Source organism: Ranitomeya variabilis, chromosome 7, assembly GCF_051348905.1.
Source record: "Ranitomeya variabilis isolate aRanVar5 chromosome 7, aRanVar5.hap1, whole genome shotgun sequence".
Classification (NCBI taxonomy): domain Eukaryota; kingdom Metazoa; phylum Chordata; class Amphibia; order Anura; family Dendrobatidae; genus Ranitomeya; species Ranitomeya variabilis.
The window spans coordinates 183,420,166-183,438,831 of NC_135238.1; the positions used below are offsets into that span (position 1 = coordinate 183,420,166).

Consider the following 18,666-nt stretch of genomic DNA (forward strand, 5'->3'; position numbering starts at 1 on the left):
GTTCACCTCCAGAAGCAATAGGAATAAGCTTACAGGACTTTGATAGAGGCTGACAACACCAAGAAACAGCTCACATCTATTGCTTTCAGTCCCTTCAAACAATCCACCCCATAATCAGCAGTATAACTAAACAAGAATTTTAGGAGACTGTCACAAACAAGGAAGAAGTGCCGTCTTATATCCTATACCTTATAAGGCCTCCGCAAGTCTCGCAGAACGAAGGGACATCAACCTACCCTTTACAACAAAAATCCAGAAATCCATAGATTTCAACCTTCAGAGAATTAGATCTAACCACAGGGTTTCGGTGGTCCTATACTGACACCTAGTGGCCACGCAAAAGACTGCCTGCCCAGTTTATATTTCAACTCCTTATTCTAAAACACCCCTAATACCCTCCAAACCTCCAACTAGTTAATCTTTAAATCGAAACGAACTTTTTTGACATCTTATAATTAACAAAATGCTTATTTAGTAACCTATTCCTGCAAATAGGAGGAGGAAACAGCAACTTATTCTACTCTTATTAACATATCACACAATGGTGAGATCCAACACAAAAACATCTAAGCAGATCAAAGCAAGCGGTTTAAACACCCAATCAGACCTAGATAAATACTTAAAGAAGCGCCTCATTGCCCCAAGTGCGGCCAAAACAAACTACACGCCTAACTTAGCACAGGAAGGAGAAACAGACACAGAAATGGAGAGCGACTCAGACATTGGCTCGAGTGGCAAAGACCAAGCGGTGACACGTTCCTTTATCAAACGCATTCTATCTGAAGCCCTGGGTCCCATAGGTAAAGAACTGTCAGACATTAAACAGGAAATAACCCAGCAAGGGCATAGATTAGAGACCTTGGAAAATACACAGACCAGCTACACCGAGCACTCCAACGCTATTCTAACATGCATTAAAGCTCAAGAAGAACAAATGCACATCATACACTCCACCCTTGAAGACCACGAGAACAGGGAACGCAGGAACAACATTAGAATAAAAGGACTGCCTGAGACAGTAGCTTTTGAAGCCTTAAATAAGGCTGCTACAGAAACGTTCCGCTCTCTCCTCCTAGACCAAGACCCTCAAGACATCGAAATTGTTAGAATACATAGAACGCTACACCCTAAACCCAAACAAGGAGACCCGCCTCGCGACGTTTTGTGTCGATTCCTTGATTTCCGCGTTAAGGACTTGATATTAAAGCGCGCAAGAGAAGCACAAGAGATCACCTATGAAGGCTCGCACCTAAAACTATTTCAAGATCTATCATCTATCACTCTGAGGAAACGACAACTCCTTAAACCACTCACTGAGGCGCTCCTTCAGAAAAAACTCCAATACCGTTGGCTCTTTCCATTTGGTATACAAGTTATCACCGAGGGGAAAAGACTACAGGCCAGATCCTCAGCCGAGATACGATCGCTATGCAAAGACCTAAACATATCCTTGAGCCAGTACCCAGTTATTGAGACTTTTCACGCAGCCTCTGATGTACAACCTCTCCTCCCCCCTCCCCTGTGGCAACAGGTCTCCACTCCAAGGTCTCAGAAGACAAAGCGTAAAGGCTCAAGACTGACTCCTTCTAAAGATCCAGACTCATGAGAAGGCCCCGGCCATTTAATATGATTTTTTTTTCTACATAGATCTATTCGATCATATTCCCTCCGACCGACATGATTAATACTCCCAGAAGCTTAAGTTTATACTAGAAACTTCTCTAGTAACAATATTGTTGGATGTTCACTTGTATGCTTAGTGTTTAAGTATTTGAATGTTTAAATGTTTAAATATTTTTTCTCTTCTCTCTTCTTAACAAGAGTAATGTAATGACTAACGAGAGCTAACTTGCCTCCTCCATTGCAGGTAATGCCTGACCTTTTCCAGGTATTTAATTCAATACAAAATGTATTCAGTTCAAAGAATGCTATGGTTTTTTTTCTACTTGTTAATTCATCTTCCTAACATTCCTATACCCTTTCCTTCTACCTCTACCACCCTCGCTTCCTCTCCCTTCTCTCTCCCCCTCCAGGCACCTCGGTGGGAATGTCACAAATGGACCAAACCTCCAGATGACTAACACACAAAAGGTATTTAAATTACTCACCTACAACACAAATGGGTTCAATTCCCCGATCCCCAGAGGCCAAACCCTTTCAAGATTTAAAAAAAATAACTATGACCTATTACTCCTTCAGGAGACCCACTTCACTAAGGATAAACTACCTTCCTTCGACAAAGCTCATTATAACAGATGGTACCACGCTACGTCACCCCAAGTTAAATCAAGGGGAGTGTCTATAGCAATAGCTAGGAACATCCCCTTCCTTCTACACGACCAATTGATAGACGAAAATGGCCGTTATATCCTAATTAAGGGAATTCTGGCAGGTGAAGTGGTTACCATAGGTAACATATATGCGCCAAATAAAAAACATCTAAAGTGGCTTCGATCTATATTTAAGAAAATAAGAGAATTCAGAGAGGGTATACTCATAATGGGAGGAGATTTTAATCTGGCTCTTGAACCTTCAATAGACACGACCAAAGGGACAAGTACAATTTCCATGAGAGATCTGACAGGAATAAAGTCTGCCCTACACTCTCTCAACCTCATAGATCTTTGGCGCTATTTTAACCCATCCAAACGTGATTACACATTCTTTTCACACCCACACAACTCGTATCACCGAATTGATTACTTTCTTGCCCCTAGATCATTACTACCAAATGTCCAACAAGTAGACATAATTCCCTCAATATTCTCGGACCACTCGTATGTATCAATTGAATTAATCCTCTCTAAACAGTATGCACCGTGCAGATCGTGGCAACTAAATGATACGCTTTTAGATGACCCTGCCTCAAAAACTCGCATTAACAAAGCCATCCGAACATATTTTGACCTCAACGATAACTCGGACACCTCCCCTCTAATATTATGGGAAGCCCATAAATCAGTGTTAAGAGGTGAACTTATTTCATTAGCTTCCTACCTTAATAAAACAAAGAATAAAGAAATTGAACTCCTTCATAAGAAAATAATCCTACTAGGAAAACAACATAAGTCAACACTACTCCCGCAAACACTTATTGAACTCACGGCTGAAAGACAAAAATTAAAGGACTTACTTAGAGAGCAATCGACCAAATTATATATGTCTTGGAAAAATCGTATATTTGTCCACGGCGACAAAGCCTCAAAATTAACGATGTCATTATTAAAGAAAAGACAAGCCCACACTTTTATACATACCATTAAAACTAGAGAGGGTACTAGAACCCAAAACTACTCTCAGATAGAAAAGGAATTTTTGCATTACTACAAATCTTTATATCAATTACGTCCGAGAGAGGAGGAGAGTGAGGTAGACAAAAGGAGACAAGATATTCAAACCTTCTTGAGAGATTTGAACCTTCCATCCCTAAATGATACACAACAGCGCCTACTGTCCAAACCGTTCACACTCTCGGAGCTCCGGTCCGCCCTGTCGAGCAGCCCCAAAGGTAAAGCACCAGGGCCAGATGGTTTTTCAACATATTACTATAAATCTAACTCTGAAGTGTTACTTCCCCATCTCCTTAACATGTGCAATTTTCTTCAAACGGGTGGAGATGTTCCCCGCCAATTTCTTGAAGCCAAGATCTCTTTGATTCATAAAGAGGGGAAGGATCCAGAACAATGTGGGAGCTATCGCCCCATATCTTTGTTAAATACGGATCTCAAATTATATGCAAGAATGCTGGCTGATAGAGTGGCGGGAGTTCTACCATCCTTAATCTCACCAAACCAAACTGGTTTTGTAAAGGGACGAGAGGGGAAGGATAATACTTACAAAATACTACATCTCATGCAATATGCGAAAATAAGAGGTACACCACTGGCACTAATGAGTATGGACGCAGAAAAGGCATTCGACAGGGTGGACTGGCTCTTTTTACGTGAAACTCTAGTAAAGTTTGGCCTCCCTTCCTCAACAATTATAGCAATTATGAGCATGTATACCTCCCCCACAGCACGAATTAAACTAAACGGCTCACTCACAGATTCATTCCAAATACTTAATGGAACGAGGCAGGGATGTCCCCTCTCCCCATTACTTTTCGTCATGACTATTGAACCCTTAATACAGGCCATACAACAAAACCCAGAAATTACGGGCATACAAATTCGAGATACTCATTACAAGACTGCTGCATTTGCAGATGATCTTTTGTTGGTGATCTCCAAACCCTTAAGAAGTATACCTGCAATAATGAAAACCGTGGAGAGTTACAGTAAACTATCTAACTTCAAAATAAATGAGACTAAATCAGAAATGTTAAATCTAGGCATACCAAATGATATAATGAGGAAACTCAAATCTACATTCCCCTTCCCGTGGCAACCCAAAAGCTTAACGTACCTAGGAATTCAAATAAGTGCGTCTCACAAAGATTTATTTGTACTCAATCTCAACAAACTATACCAAACTACAGCCACCAATCTCAGATCTTGGAAGGACCCCTTTCTTTCCTGGATTGGAAGAAAAAATATACTAAAAAGCCTTATTCTCCCCAAATTTATATACGTCTTCAATATGCTCCCAATCCATATACCCATATCCTTTCTAACTAAAGTCCACTCATTATTTTTTAAATATATATGGCAAAAATGTAAACCCCGCATTAATTTCCAAACCCTCACCCTACCGAAAGACAAAGGTGGCATGGGTGCCCCAGACATTGTCAAATACTATCAAGCCTCTCACTTAGCTAGAACGATCCAATGGATCAGAAATGATAAAGGGAAACAACAATGGCTTCAAGTAGAGGAAGCAATGTCTCCCATGCCACTGCGCTCTATCTTATTAAACCGCAATAAAATACTAAATCTTAAGGACCATAAAAACAATTTTACGCTAGCTACCTTAAAAATCTGGAAGAAGTGGGGTGAAATCCTGGCTCCATCCTTCTCCCCATTGACCAGAATCTCTGATTTGATAGACACTCTCCCCATATCCGCTGCCCATATATCAATTGAGCAATTGTTTGAAGATGGATCACTTCTCCCATTACATGACCTACGTAAAATCCCAGGCTTATCGGGCCTCACCTTTCTTCAACATGGGAAATTGGCCCATCTTTTCTCTCCACCAAACCGGCCAATTGATTTGAACAGATTATTAACTCCCTTTGAGGTCCTCTGTGCCAGATTTGAACCCCCTCGAAAAATTCTTTCAACAATTTACCAAACCTTATTAACCATAGATACACCCTTGAAACGAGCATACTTAGCCCACTGGGAAAAGGACATAGGGATCCCTCTAACTGAGCAACACATCAAGTATATTTATAAAAATTCTCATGGGCCCTCAAATTGCGTCCGCATACAGGAGAACTCTTACAAAATTATCACAAGATGGTATGTCACCCCCAAACAGATACATAAATGGCACAGAGCCTCATCTAATAGTTGCTGGAGATGTGGGACCAATGAAGGAAGCTATTTTCATATCTGGTGGACATGCCCACAGATCTGTCCTTTCTGGAAAGAAGTATCCCAAGTCATATTTACACTTTTGGGTAAACGTGTAACACTGAAGCCAGAGATCCTTTTTTTGAATCTTCCGATCTGGCCTCAAGATAGCAAAGCTTCAAAATTAGCTCAATATGTTCTAGCAGCCGGGAAAACGCTAATCCCATCTATATGGAACTCAACTATTACGCCCACCATCCAGCAACTTTACCTTAAAATAGATCAGTTATACTACGTGGAGAAATTAGCGGCAAGAGTCAATAATACTCACAACAGATTTCTTAACGTCTGGTCTCCATGGACTCAATTCAGATCTCAATTAACCTTTTTAAGTTCAGTATCAGCTAAATGAACTCACCCTTGGTGCCCACCCTTCTGTCCCCCTTCCTCCGCCCCGCCCTACCCTACACCCATTTCCTTCCCCACCTGAGTCCCCTTATTCTTACCTTTTTTTTTTCTTTCTCGTCCTCCTAGCCTACATTATCTTCCTATCACTTACTAGATACAGTTCTTCTTTTATTATCTGACATTTTTAAGTTGTATGTGAATGAATGTAATAATATACTTAATATGTCAATATTTCTTTTTGTTCGCTCAAAGCTCATTTGTAATATTGCATATTATTTAATAAAAAGATCATTGAAAAGAAAAGAATGATACCGATGCAGCAAAAGATTTGCACAGCACTAAACTTTTTATTATTGATGAGTGCACAATGCTATCCAAATATGCATTGCATGTCATTGATAGAGTTTTACGTGATGTCATGACAACAAATGTAGCTCACAAAGAAAAAACACCGTTTGGAGGTAAAGTGATTGTTTTTGGAGGCGACTTTAGACAATGTCTTCCTGTCATCCCTCATGGGACAAGAACTGATGTTGTAGAGAGCTGTATAAAATATTCACAACACTGGCAACATTTTACTCGCCTGCCACTTATTAACAACATGCGCTCAATTGATCCTCACTACAGCAGTTGGTTGCTTCAACTGGGAAATGGTGAACTATCTAATGAACATAACCTTGGAGATGATGTAATTGAAATTCCTCCAGACATGGTATGCACTGGCTCTTTAATAATTGAAATTTTTGGAGATAATCTTTGTATTGATGTGAATGACACCGAAAGCATAAATACAGCTGCATCTCATGCAATTTTATGTCCAAAAAATGAGGACGTTGAGAAAGTCAATTCCCAAGTCATGGATTTATTGATAGGTGACTATACTGAATATATCAGTGATGATTCCATCGATCCTGATGAAGCTGATGACCTCGATCAATACCCACTTGAGTTTTTGAATTCACTAACACCAACTGGAATGCCTTCACATCGGCTGAAACTTAAAATTGGCACCATTGTCATGTTATTACGTAATCTGAACACGAACAAAGGTCTCTGCAATGGTACGCGGCTCATTGTCACTGCCTTACATGCCAATATCATACTGGCTAAAGTAATTAGTGGGTCAGCAGCAGGAAATGTGGTATTCATTCCACGAATTGATTTGTGTCCATCAGAGACTGATTTACCTTTTAAATTAAGACGGAGACAATTTCCCATCAAGCCCGCATTTGCAATGACCATAAATAAATCTCAAGGCCAGACCCTCCATCGAGTTGGCATTTATCTACCAGAACCTGCTTTTGCCCATCGTCAATTGTATGTTGCTTTTTCCAGGGTGAAGCAATGTTGCAATGTGAGGGTAAGGGTATGTGCACACGTTGCGGATTTCTTGCAGAAAATTCCTGAAGAAAACCTGAAATTTTCTGCAAGAAATCCGCATTTTTTTTTTTGCGTTTTTTTTCCGTTTTTTTCGCGTTTTTTTAGCATTCTGCAAGCGTAATTAGCTTGCAGAATGCTAAAGTTTTCCAAGCGATCTGTAGCATCGCTTGGAAAACTGACTGACAGGTTGGTCACACTTGTCAAACATAGCGTTTGACAAGTGTCACCAACTTTTTACTATAGATGCAGCTTATGCAGCATCTATAGTAAAAGATAGAATGTTAAAAATAATAAAAAAAATAAAAAAATGCTTATACTCACCCAGACATCTCCTCAGCGGCGTCCGTTCCTCTTTCTCTAGCTGGCGTGTGCGCACAGGACCTTCCGTGACGTCACGGTCCGGTCACGTGAGCGGTCACATGACCGCTCACGACCAATCACAGGACAGTGACGTCATTCGGCGAGGTCCTTCAGCGCACACCAGCTACAGGAACCAGCCAGCGTGCAGCACAGAGGCGGGAACACAGCGCCGGACATCGAGGGTGAGTATAGGACTGTTTTTTATTTTATTTCTTATTTTTTTACCAATTATATGGTGCCCAGTGCGTGGAGGAGAGTTTCCTCTCCTCCACCCTGGGTACCAACCGCACATAATCTGCTTACTTCCCGCATCGTGGGCACAGCCCCGTGCGGGAAGTAAGCAGATCAATGGACCCCTAGGTGTGCGGAATCCCCGCAATTCCGCATTTTTAATGAACATGTTGCTTTTTTTTCCGCTATGCGATTTTTTTCGCGGAAAAAATCGCAACATTTGCACAAAAAATGCGGAATACCTTGTAAATAATAGGAGGCATATGTTAGCGTTTTTTTCGCGTTTTTATCACGTTTTTATAGCGAAAAAACGCGAAAAAAACGCTAAAAATCCTGAACGTGTGCACATGGCCTTAAAGTGGTTAATACACCACTTCAAGGACAATTATTGGCTGATAGTACTAAAGTCTTCACACGTAATATTATCTACAAAAATATTTTAGTTTAAAGTTACTTTTCTTTTTTTTCATTATTCAGTTTTTCTAATAACATAGACAGCAATAGGTAAATTCTATGTATAGAGATAAGGAAAAAAAACAAAAACAAAAAAAAATTAGTGTAGCCATAGACATATAGATTTTAAGTACTTATGTAGGAAATACGTATATAACATACGTACTCATTAGCATATAGGGTTAATAACTCTATATCATATCTACATAAATTTAGAAATATGATATATCAATACATATTTTTATAGGTAAGTAGAACACACATTAAGTACAAGATGTAAGATGTGTATCATCCAAATGCCTGTATTTGGTGATAGGAACCTGTATTTGAAGCTCCAGCAGTATAGCTGCTGAGAGATTTCATTTTGTTTTTAAAAAGGGTGAGGTTTTTGTGAACAGGTAAGAGACGGGTGGGATGGCTGTTCACACACATCTCTATCTCCAGGTGTGTTCTGTACATAGAAATAGATATATAGATAGGTACATATTTAGATAGATAGGGAAAGAATAGAGATTTTGCTTTCACATCAACATTTTTCTGCTATTTGGAGAATTTATGGTGGAAAAAAGGCTATTTCTGCACTTCCTGCCTAAGGGCTGACCCACGCCACTCTTGCTGTAAGTTGCATGCAATGTATACGGAATTTGTACTTCACTTGCGGCAGGTGCGGCACATGTGGTTTCTGCAGTTTTCGCCACAAAATCTCCACTTACCAGTGTTTTTGTTGTGGCTGCATTTAATGCAATTGTCGAAGCCGCGTTTGCCGCATTTACTGCAAGTTAACTCCAAGCTTCATCTACATTGCATGGCACTTGCTGAAAGTGTGTTGTAGGTCAGTTCTTTGGTGCCAAGTGTGGAAGTTGTATTGTTTTTAACATTACTTCTGCAAATATCAGAAACATGCAGATGTGAAAGAGGTCTGAGTATTAAGAAATAGGAATCAGTTAGTTAGGACCCATCAGTTCAAAGGCTACCGTGACGTGGTTGATGGGCATTTTATATTAGCCCATCGGTGTACTATGAACGTTGATTTCTTAAATTTTACACTTCTGTAAAAATAAACACAAAAAATTTGGGTACACAAAAAGGCTTTTATTTCTGTTGTACCTATTAGAATTATTTAAAATGAAGGCTTAGCTAAGCCCAAGAGATGATTAAAAACGTTTCATACCAACCCATCAGATGTAAAATTACTATGAAAATACCTCATGGGCACACAAGTATGCGCCAGTATGGGTACTAAGAGCCCTTCCACATAATAATGAAATATTTTAAAATGTCATAGAACATACCAATATACATAGTTATTGATACATATTATTTATTATTTACATTATTGTTCTTAAGCAAAGAACCGTTGTTGTGGCATTTGCCACAACACGCAAAGTTGTCGTCTGATGTCTTTCATCCCTCTCCTCATAAGCATGTTCATGGATCCTGTGTAACTGTACCTCTGTACCTTAAATAACAAGAATTGTCAAGAGCTGGTGAGTGCAGCCATTTTTTGTTCTTTCTTACTATTATTTATTAATTGTACTATTCTTACATTTGAATAAATAAAGTATATATGGATTCTAGACACCCGATTCTTTAGAATCGGGCTGCCATCTAGTATATATATATATATACACTCACTGGCCACTTTATTAGGTACACCTGTCCAACTTCTTGTTAACACTTAATTTCTAATCAGCCAATCACATGGCGGCAACTCAGTGCATTTAGGCATGTAGACATGGTCAAGACAATCTCCTGCAGTTCAAACCGAGCATCAGTATGGGGAAGAAAGGTGATTTGAGTGCCTTTGAACGTGGCATGGTTGTTGGTGCCAGAAGGGCTGGTCTGAGTATTTCAGAAACTGCTGATCTACTGGGATTTTCACGCACAACCATCTCTAGGGTTTACAGAGAATGGTCCGAAAAAGAAAAAAAATCCAGTGAGCGGCAGTTCTGTGGGCGGAAATGCCTTGTTGATGCCAGAGGTCAGAGGAGAATGGGCAGACTGGTTCGAGCTGATAGAAAGGCAACAGTGACTCAAATCGCCACCCGTTACAACCAAGGTAGGCCTAAGAGCATCTCTGAACGCACAGTGCGTCGAACTTTGAGGCAGATGGGCTACAGCAGCAGAAGACCACACCGGGTACCACTCCTTTCAGCTAAGAACAGGAAACTGAGGCTACAATTTGTACAAGCTCATCAAAATTGGACAGTAGAAGATTGGAAAAACGTTGCTTGGTCTGATGAGTCTCGATTTCTGCTGCAACATTCGGATGGTAGGGTCAGAATTTGGCGTAAACAACATGAAAGCATGGATCCATCCTGCCTTGTATGGAGCATCTTTGGGATGTGCAGCCGACAAATCTGCGGCAACTGTGTGATGCCATCATGTCAATATGGACCAAAATCTCTGAGGAATGCTTCCAGCACCTTGTTGAATCTATGCCACGAAGAATTGAGGCAGTTCTGAAGACAAAAGGGGGTCCAACCCGTTACTAGCATGGTGTACCTAATAAAGTGGCCGATGAGTGTATATATATATATATATATATATACTGTATATATGTTTTTACGAACATTTGAGCACATAAATCCATTAGATGTCGGTTTTGCAAGCCTGCGAGAAAATATCGCAGTACGGATGCCATACGGATTACATACGGAGGATGCCATGCGCAAAATACGCTGCAACACCCTGCCTACGGATGACATACGGATCACTATTTTGGGAACATTTCTGCGTATTACAGCCGTAAAAAACGGACCATATTTACATACGCTGAGTGTGACGCCGGCCTTAGCCTGATTAAGCAAACTCCTCAGTGTGCCTCCTCCCTGCTGTTACTAAAATGTCATAGTGCTCAGTACATGCTGCAGCTGTCAATCAGGCTGGGCAGGTAGAGATTGAATCCACTTGCACTCTTTATTTCTCACTCTTTATTTGGGACCCATGTCTTGAGTCCAAGTAATATTAATACTAGGATTGTACAGACATTTTGAACCTGGATTTTCATAGTGAGTACACCAGTTTTGTCAGGTCTCAGAAATCTATTTAATAATATATATAGTTTGAGTTGTGAAATCTAATGACTGATCTGCTTTAAGCCTATTTCCAAACTACCCAATCATACTCCTGGCTAGCTGTATTTGTCTAGAATCGCCTTTTCTTCTTACAGATATGGTAGAAATGATGCTTATGCAGAATGCCCAGATGCACCAGATCATTATGCAGAGCATGATGCTAAAAGCACTGACCCCCATGGCCTTGTCACAAGCTGCTGGTAATGCGCCACCAGCGCCACCTCAGACACAAGTACGCTTTTGGCTTTTCTATATTTCTATATTCTTAAAATGTAGCAGTTTTTGTTATTTTACAGGATGTTTTTTCAACTGACAAAGTATTTGTTACTTGCAGGTAAAGTTTTTGTTCTTTTGTGTTTTTTTTTTTTTTAGCCTGCAGATTAATCTGATATCTGCAGGTTACTAACATTATTTTCCATGACAGGTTCCCTTTAAATGGAATCTGTCAGCAGATTTTTCTATGTAATCTGAGAGTAGCATGAAGTAATCGCAGAGACCCTGATTTCAGTGATGTGTCACTTATTGAGCTGCTTGCTTTAATATTGATACAATCCCAGTTTTCTCTGCTGCAGGTCTGGCAGTTCTCTGAATGCTGAGCTCTTTATAACCGTGCCCACACCACTGATTGGCAGATTTGTGTACACTATATATTGACAGAAAGCTGCCACTCACTGGTGGGGGTGGGGTTACGCAAAACAGTTGACTAGGAGGCAGGAGACACCTAGTCCTGCAGTGATAATCTCCTGATGATAAAACACCGATTTTTATTGAAACAGCAACACAGTCCACTAAGTGAAATCACTAGAAGCAGGGTCTCTGCTCAAACATCAAGCTGCTCTCAGATTAAATAGCAAAAATTTGCTGACAGATTCCCTTTAATTAAATATATTCATAAATATCTGGTATGTAATATTGTGTAACTCTTTTACCATTTATTGCACTTTTTAACAGTTCTTCATCATTTTAGGATCTTCATATTGGGAACCCGGTCATGCTGAAAGCTGAGAAGATGCGTCCATCATCAGTACACCATCACCACCACTATACACCACCAGGCCTTCCCCCTGCTGCGCCCACAATGCAGCCGGGAATTGGATATCCTATGTGGCCTCAAATGATGCCATCAAACAGCATGGGGCAAGCGGGAGGGTTTCCTCAGGCCGTGCACCATGTCACCGGTCCAACTACTACACTTCCAGCAATGCACATGTAAGTCAACTGCACATTTCTTGATGGAAACCCCAGTACATGTCACTGTATGAATCAGCGTCATGTCTCAGGAACCCGGTGCGTTTGTGCTTCCGTTTTGTCCTCTGATATTGTTTCCTATTTTAAGCGCAGTAATGGATGGAATATCAGCCAGAGTCCCGAGCGCACTATAAGACCATGAGCTGACCAGGGTAGGTGGCAAAGATCAATCCGATTCATGCTTTATTATAGAGATTTATACTTTACACATAAAATAAAATGCTCTTCCAGTGTTATATTACCGGAAAGTATACAATAGTGATGAGCGAACGTGCTGGGATAAGGTGTTATCTGAGCATGCTTGGGTCCTAACTGTGACTTCGGCATGCTCGAAAAATATGTTCGAATCCTCACAGCTGCATGTCTCGCGGCTGTTCGACAGTCACAACAAATGCAGGGATTGTGTAAAAACAGACACTCTGCATGTGTTGTCTGCCATATTTTTCGAGCACGCCAACGACTCTCAGATAGGACCCGAGCATGCTCAGATAACACCTTATCTCAGCATGCTCACTCATCACTATTATACCATGCTGTAATATACGATGCTTTTATGCATTTACTATCCATTTGTAAGATATTTGGTTGCAGTTAGTGAATAACATTTTTTTTTACATCTAGAGTAAAGCATTTTTGCTTAGAAGTAGAAAAATTGCCTAATCTGTATACAAACAGTCTGTAGTCCTGGGAAATATATACACTGTAGCATTAAGGTACCTACACATTAAGCGACGCTGCAGCGATACAGACAACGATGCCGATCGCTGCAGCGTCGCTGTTTGATCGCTGGAGAGCTGTCACACAGACCGCTCTCCAGCGACCAACGATGCCGAGGTCCCCGGGTAACCAGGGTAAACATCGGGTTGCTAAGCGCAGGGCCGCGCTTAGTAACCCAATGTTTACCCTGGTTACCAGTGTAAAATGTAAAAAAACAAACACTACATACTCACCTTCGCGTCCCCTGGCGTCCGCTTCCTGCACTGACTGAGCGCTGGCCCTAACAGCAGAGCGGTGACGTCACCGCTGTGCTGTGCTTTCACTTTACAGCCGGCGCTCAGTCAGTGCAGGAAGCGGACGGCGGGGGACGCGAAGGTGAGTATGTAGTGTTTGTTTTTTTACATTTTACACTGGTAAACAGGGTAAACATCGGGTTACTAAGCGCGGCCCTGCGCTTAGCATCCCGATGTTTACCCTGGTTACCAGTGTAAAACATTGCTGGTATCGTTGCTTTTGCTGTCAAACACGACGATACACGCCGGTCTGACGACCAAATAAAGTTCTGAACTTTCTTCAACGACCAGCGATATCACAGCAGGATCCTGATCGCTGCTGCCTGTCACACTCAACGATATCGCTAGCCAGGACGCTGCAACGTCACGGATCGCTAGCGATATCGTTTAGTGTGAAGGTACTTTTAGGACAAAAGAGAGATTTGCTTAACAATACTGACACAACTGAATGTCTGGTGGGATAGTTTGCTAGCCATTTTTTTCTTCTTCCACTACTTTTTGACCAGCTTTGATATGTACCAACGCCAACTCGTTAAAAGAATCCCCTATGGGCTATGTTCCCAAAGTAAAAACTGTACAAATCCTCCTACAAATCTAAAAACTCTGCAAAAAGATTCTGTGTGGCCTTTTTGAGGGGTTTTCAGAGCAGAAATTAAGCAGAACCTCCAAGTTTTTGAAGAGTTTTGTGGAGAATTTCCGCTTATTAATTACGTGCACACGTCTTTTTTCAGGCAGATTCTGCAGCAGAAAACATAAAGAAGAAAATGCAAATGTTCAAAAGAATGAACATATGCATTAATATGGAAAAATAACTTGCTGTGCATATCTTCAGGCTTATGAATGTCTTTTAACTGCTTGAACAAACGAAAACCATCAAGAAGTTAAAAGAAGTTAATTTTTCTAGCCTTTTCCGCTTGCAAAACGCTCTGTACTTTACAATTCAATCAGCGGGAAAACTCAAATGACGCCTGAATGTCTGAGTGTTTTTCAATAGTTTTTGCTTAGGAAAAAAACGCTAACAGCGTCTTCATTATTCAATGGAGGGGAAAAAAACAACTGGAAAACATTAAAAAGACTTCATGAAAACCTTTTATAAAGCCCTGCAGAAAAAAACAGGTGGAAAAAAAAACATCCAAAAAATGTTCAGGAAATGACCGAAAAAACTCAAAGGCCATGTGCACACGTTGCGGATTAGGCTGAGGATTTTTTGGTGCGGATTCTGCATCTCTTGGCAGAAGACGCAGGTGCGGATATGACGCGTTTTTTGTGCGGATTTACTGTGTTTTTTACCTCTGCGGATTTCCATAATGGAATGGGTACAAAAACGCTGCAGATCCGCAAAAAAAGAAGTGACATGCTCCTTCTTTTAATCTACAGCGTTTCCGCACAGAATTTTCCGCACCATTAGCACAGCATTTTTTTTTCTACCATTGATTTACATTGTACTGTAAATCACTTGCGGATCTGCAGTGTTTCTGCACTGCAAAAAACGCTGCGGATCCGCAGGAAATCCGCAACGTGTGCACATACCCAAAAGATGAGTTGGGGGGGGGGGAGATAACTCGTTTCTTAAAGTGTCTTTTACTTGAAACTTGGTTGGTTCACCTGAGTTTAGACATTGTGTGCACATAGCCACTGAGCAGAAACTCTCCAAATCCTCATCCAAAAATATTGAATTTTTGCTCAGTGTCTGCTCCAAAAACAAAGCAAAAATACGTTGTTATCACCTAGCCCTTCAATATACTTTTATTACCTGCACTTCTTCTCTGGGCGCATCTCGCATTATTTAACGTTGACATGCAGTTCCTCCTTCTTGTGCCGTATCAGACGATCCACCCTTTGCCAGGCTCTGGATTCAATCAGAACTGGAGGAACACATCAGCGAGCGTACTGCGATAAGGTGTTATCTGAGCATGCTCGGGTGCTGAGTGTCTTCTGCCTGCTCAAATACTATGTTGGAGTCCCGCGGCTGCATGTCTCGGGGCTTTTGACAACAGCAACACATGCAGGGATTATCTGTTCGTTAGGCAATCCCTGCATTTAGTAATATTAATTGAATACTAATTGAATACTAATTATGATGTATTATATGTACAGAAATATTAACTTTTTTTTTTTTCTTTCAATAATATTTTCTTTTAGAAAATCACTTGCTCAGCCAGGAAATAACTTTTTGATTTAGCACGGAGCAATTTATGTAGGAATCCTGTCGACCACACAGCGTTATTCTCATTTAATGCAGTAACATCTACTAGGAGAATCACCGGAGAGAGCTGCTGTCGTCATTCTCAAGAGATACCTCTGACAATGTGCGCAAATATAATAAGAGAAGCCAAACGACTGTACGGAGATACAAATAAAGCAATTGGTCGTATTACGTATTTTATTAAAATGTACAAAGCCGGTTTCAATGTTTTTAATTATTAAAAAGAAAAAATACAAACAAGTTTGGAAAATTCTGAATTGAGAAAGGATGGGAAGTTTTGTGCATGGTTTGAAAAAATGTCCACTTGCCTACCGTTAGCTATGTACACACATCAAACCATGAAGAAGACACCCAGGGGCGATGAATCATTGATCATGGTTGTGCACGTTATTGCAAATCACCTCCATTCAACTCAACGGGGCAAAGCTGCAATACCCGACAGAAACCAAAGTCAGGGGTGGCGCCGTTTCTGAAAGACAACTGCCTTGTTTCTCTAATCCCGGATAACCCTTTTAATAAGAGTTTGTACATAGGTTCAAAACACTTACTATGACAATATCAACCTCAAAGTCTTAATTAAAGGGGAAAACACTACTACTACTTGACCAACCCCTTGTTAAGTGGGAACCGGTCATGTAAAATAATGCTACTTACCAGCACATATGGGGATAAACTGCAGGTTAATGGTGTTTTGAAACCGTGTAGCGCCGGCACTGAGAGCCCCCAGCCAGGAGGAAATTACCTTTATTCCTCCCGGCAGAGTACTACTTCCAGTCCTAGGGGTGGCGCTGACAAAACTTTATTTTAAACACAAAAAAAATTAAAAAAAACTAGATTTTTAATTCCTTCTCTCCAGCGAACGATGCTGGGGAGAAGGAATGAATGCCGGCTTCAGCACCACACGCAGGGGGGACAGCGCTTAACTCTAGCGCTGTCTCCTGCAGGGTCCGTGTGGTCCTTAGTCGGCACACGGGCGGCACATGGCTGCCACCTGTGTGCCACACTGATGTGCCACATGAGCACACGGACACGGATAACTCCGGTACCGATTTTTCCGGTACCGGAATTATCTGGACGTGTGAGACTGGCCCAATAGACACTTCATGTATTCAGCATAAAACAGAACTAGTATTGTAAAATCCTTATCTAATATATAATTGCCTAGAATACTACTTCCTGCAATTTGTGCCAACTTCCGTGGCTTTGTCCGGAGCTAATGTCCGGAGATAATGTCCGGAGCTAATGTCCGGAGATAATGTCCGGAGATAATGTCCGGAGCTAATGTCCGGAGATAAGTGACGTCACCAGTGTCCTACACCCAGGCAGAGCACAGGGGCCCCAGGCAGCATATGGGGCCCCAGGCAGAGCACAGTGGCCCCAGGCAGAGCACAGGGGCCCCAGGCAGCATATGGGGCCCCAGGCAGAGCACAGTGGTCCCAGGCAGAGCACAGGGGCCCCAGGCAGTCTATGGGGCCCCAGGCAGAGCACAGTGGCCCCAGGCAGAGCACAGGGGCCCCAGGCAGCATATGGGGCCCCAGGCAGAGCACAGGGGCCCCAGGCAGCATATGGGGCCCCAGGCAGAGCACAGTGGCCCCAGGCAGAGCACAGAAGCCCCAGGTAGAACATGGGGCCCCAGGCAGAGCACAGGGGCCCCAGGCAGAGCACAGGGGCCCCAGGCAGCATATGGGGCCCCAGGCAGCATATGGGGCCCCAGGCAGAGCACAGGGGCCCCAGGCAGCATATGGGGCCCCAGGCAGAGCACAGGGGCCCCAGGCAGCTTATGGGGTCCCAGGCAGAGCACAGTGGCCCCAGGCAGCTTATGGGGCCCCAGGCAGAGCACAGGGGCCCCAGGCAGCTTATGGGGTCCCAGGCAGAGCACAATGGCCCCAGGCAGAGCACAGGGGCCCCAGGCAGAGCACTGGGGCCCCAGGCAGAGCACAGGGGCCCCAGGCAGCATATGGGGCCCCAGGCAGAGCACAGTGGCCCCAGGCAGAGCACACACCAAATCGGAGGCCGAGGGTCCCCGCCCACCAAATCGGAGGCCGAGGGTCCCTGCCCACCAAATCGGAGGCCGAGGGTCCCCGCCCACCAAATCTGAGGCCGAGGGTCCACACCAACCAAATCGGAGGCCGAGGAGCCCCGCCCACCACATCGGAGGCCGAGGGGCCCCGCCCACCAAATCGGAGGCCGAGGGTCCCCACCCACCAAATCGGAGGCCGAGGGGCCCCGCCCACCAAATCGGAGGCCGAGGGTCCCTGCCCACCAAATCGGAGGCCGAGGGGCCCCGCCAACCAAATCGGAGGCCGAGGGGCCCCGCCCACCAAATCGGAGGCCGAGGGGCCCCGCCCACCAAATCGGAGGCCGAGGGTCCCGCCCACCAAATCGGAGGATAAGGGGCCCCGCCCACCAAATCGGAGGCCGAGGGGCCCCACCAACCAAATCGGAGGCCGAGGAGCCCCGCCCACCAAATCGAAGGCCGAGCGGCCCCGCCCACCAAAGCGGAGGCAGAGGGACCCCGCCCACCAAATCGGAGGCCGTGGGGCCCCGCCAACCAAATCGGAGGCCGAGGGTCCCCGCCCACCAAATTATTCTTACATTTGAATAAATAAAGTATATATGGATTCTAGACTCCCGATTCTTTAGAATCGGGCTGCCATCTAGTCTACTATATAATTGCCTAAGGGTACTTCCGTCTTTCTGTAACGGTTATTCGTTCGCTGACTGGTCTCGGCAGCTGCCTGTCATGGCTGCCGCGACCAATCAGCGACGCGCACAGTCCAGAAAAAAATGGCCGCTTACTCCCCGCACTCACTGCCCGGCGCCCGCATACACCG

The 18,666-nt window shown here is 43.1% G+C and overlaps 1 long non-coding RNA gene across 1 annotated transcript; it reads left to right on the forward strand.

The window, feature by feature from the left end:
* Window positions 1-10,852: 10,852 nt before the first annotated feature.
* On the forward strand, window positions 10,853-16,026 carry LOC143785829 (uncharacterized). The gene is made up of 4 exons (XR_013218101.1): window positions 10,853-11,600; window positions 12,336-12,577; window positions 12,710-12,768; window positions 15,769-16,026. It is a non-coding gene; the product is annotated as an uncharacterized LOC143785829 (long non-coding RNA).
* Window positions 16,027-18,666: the final 2,640 nt, after the last annotated feature.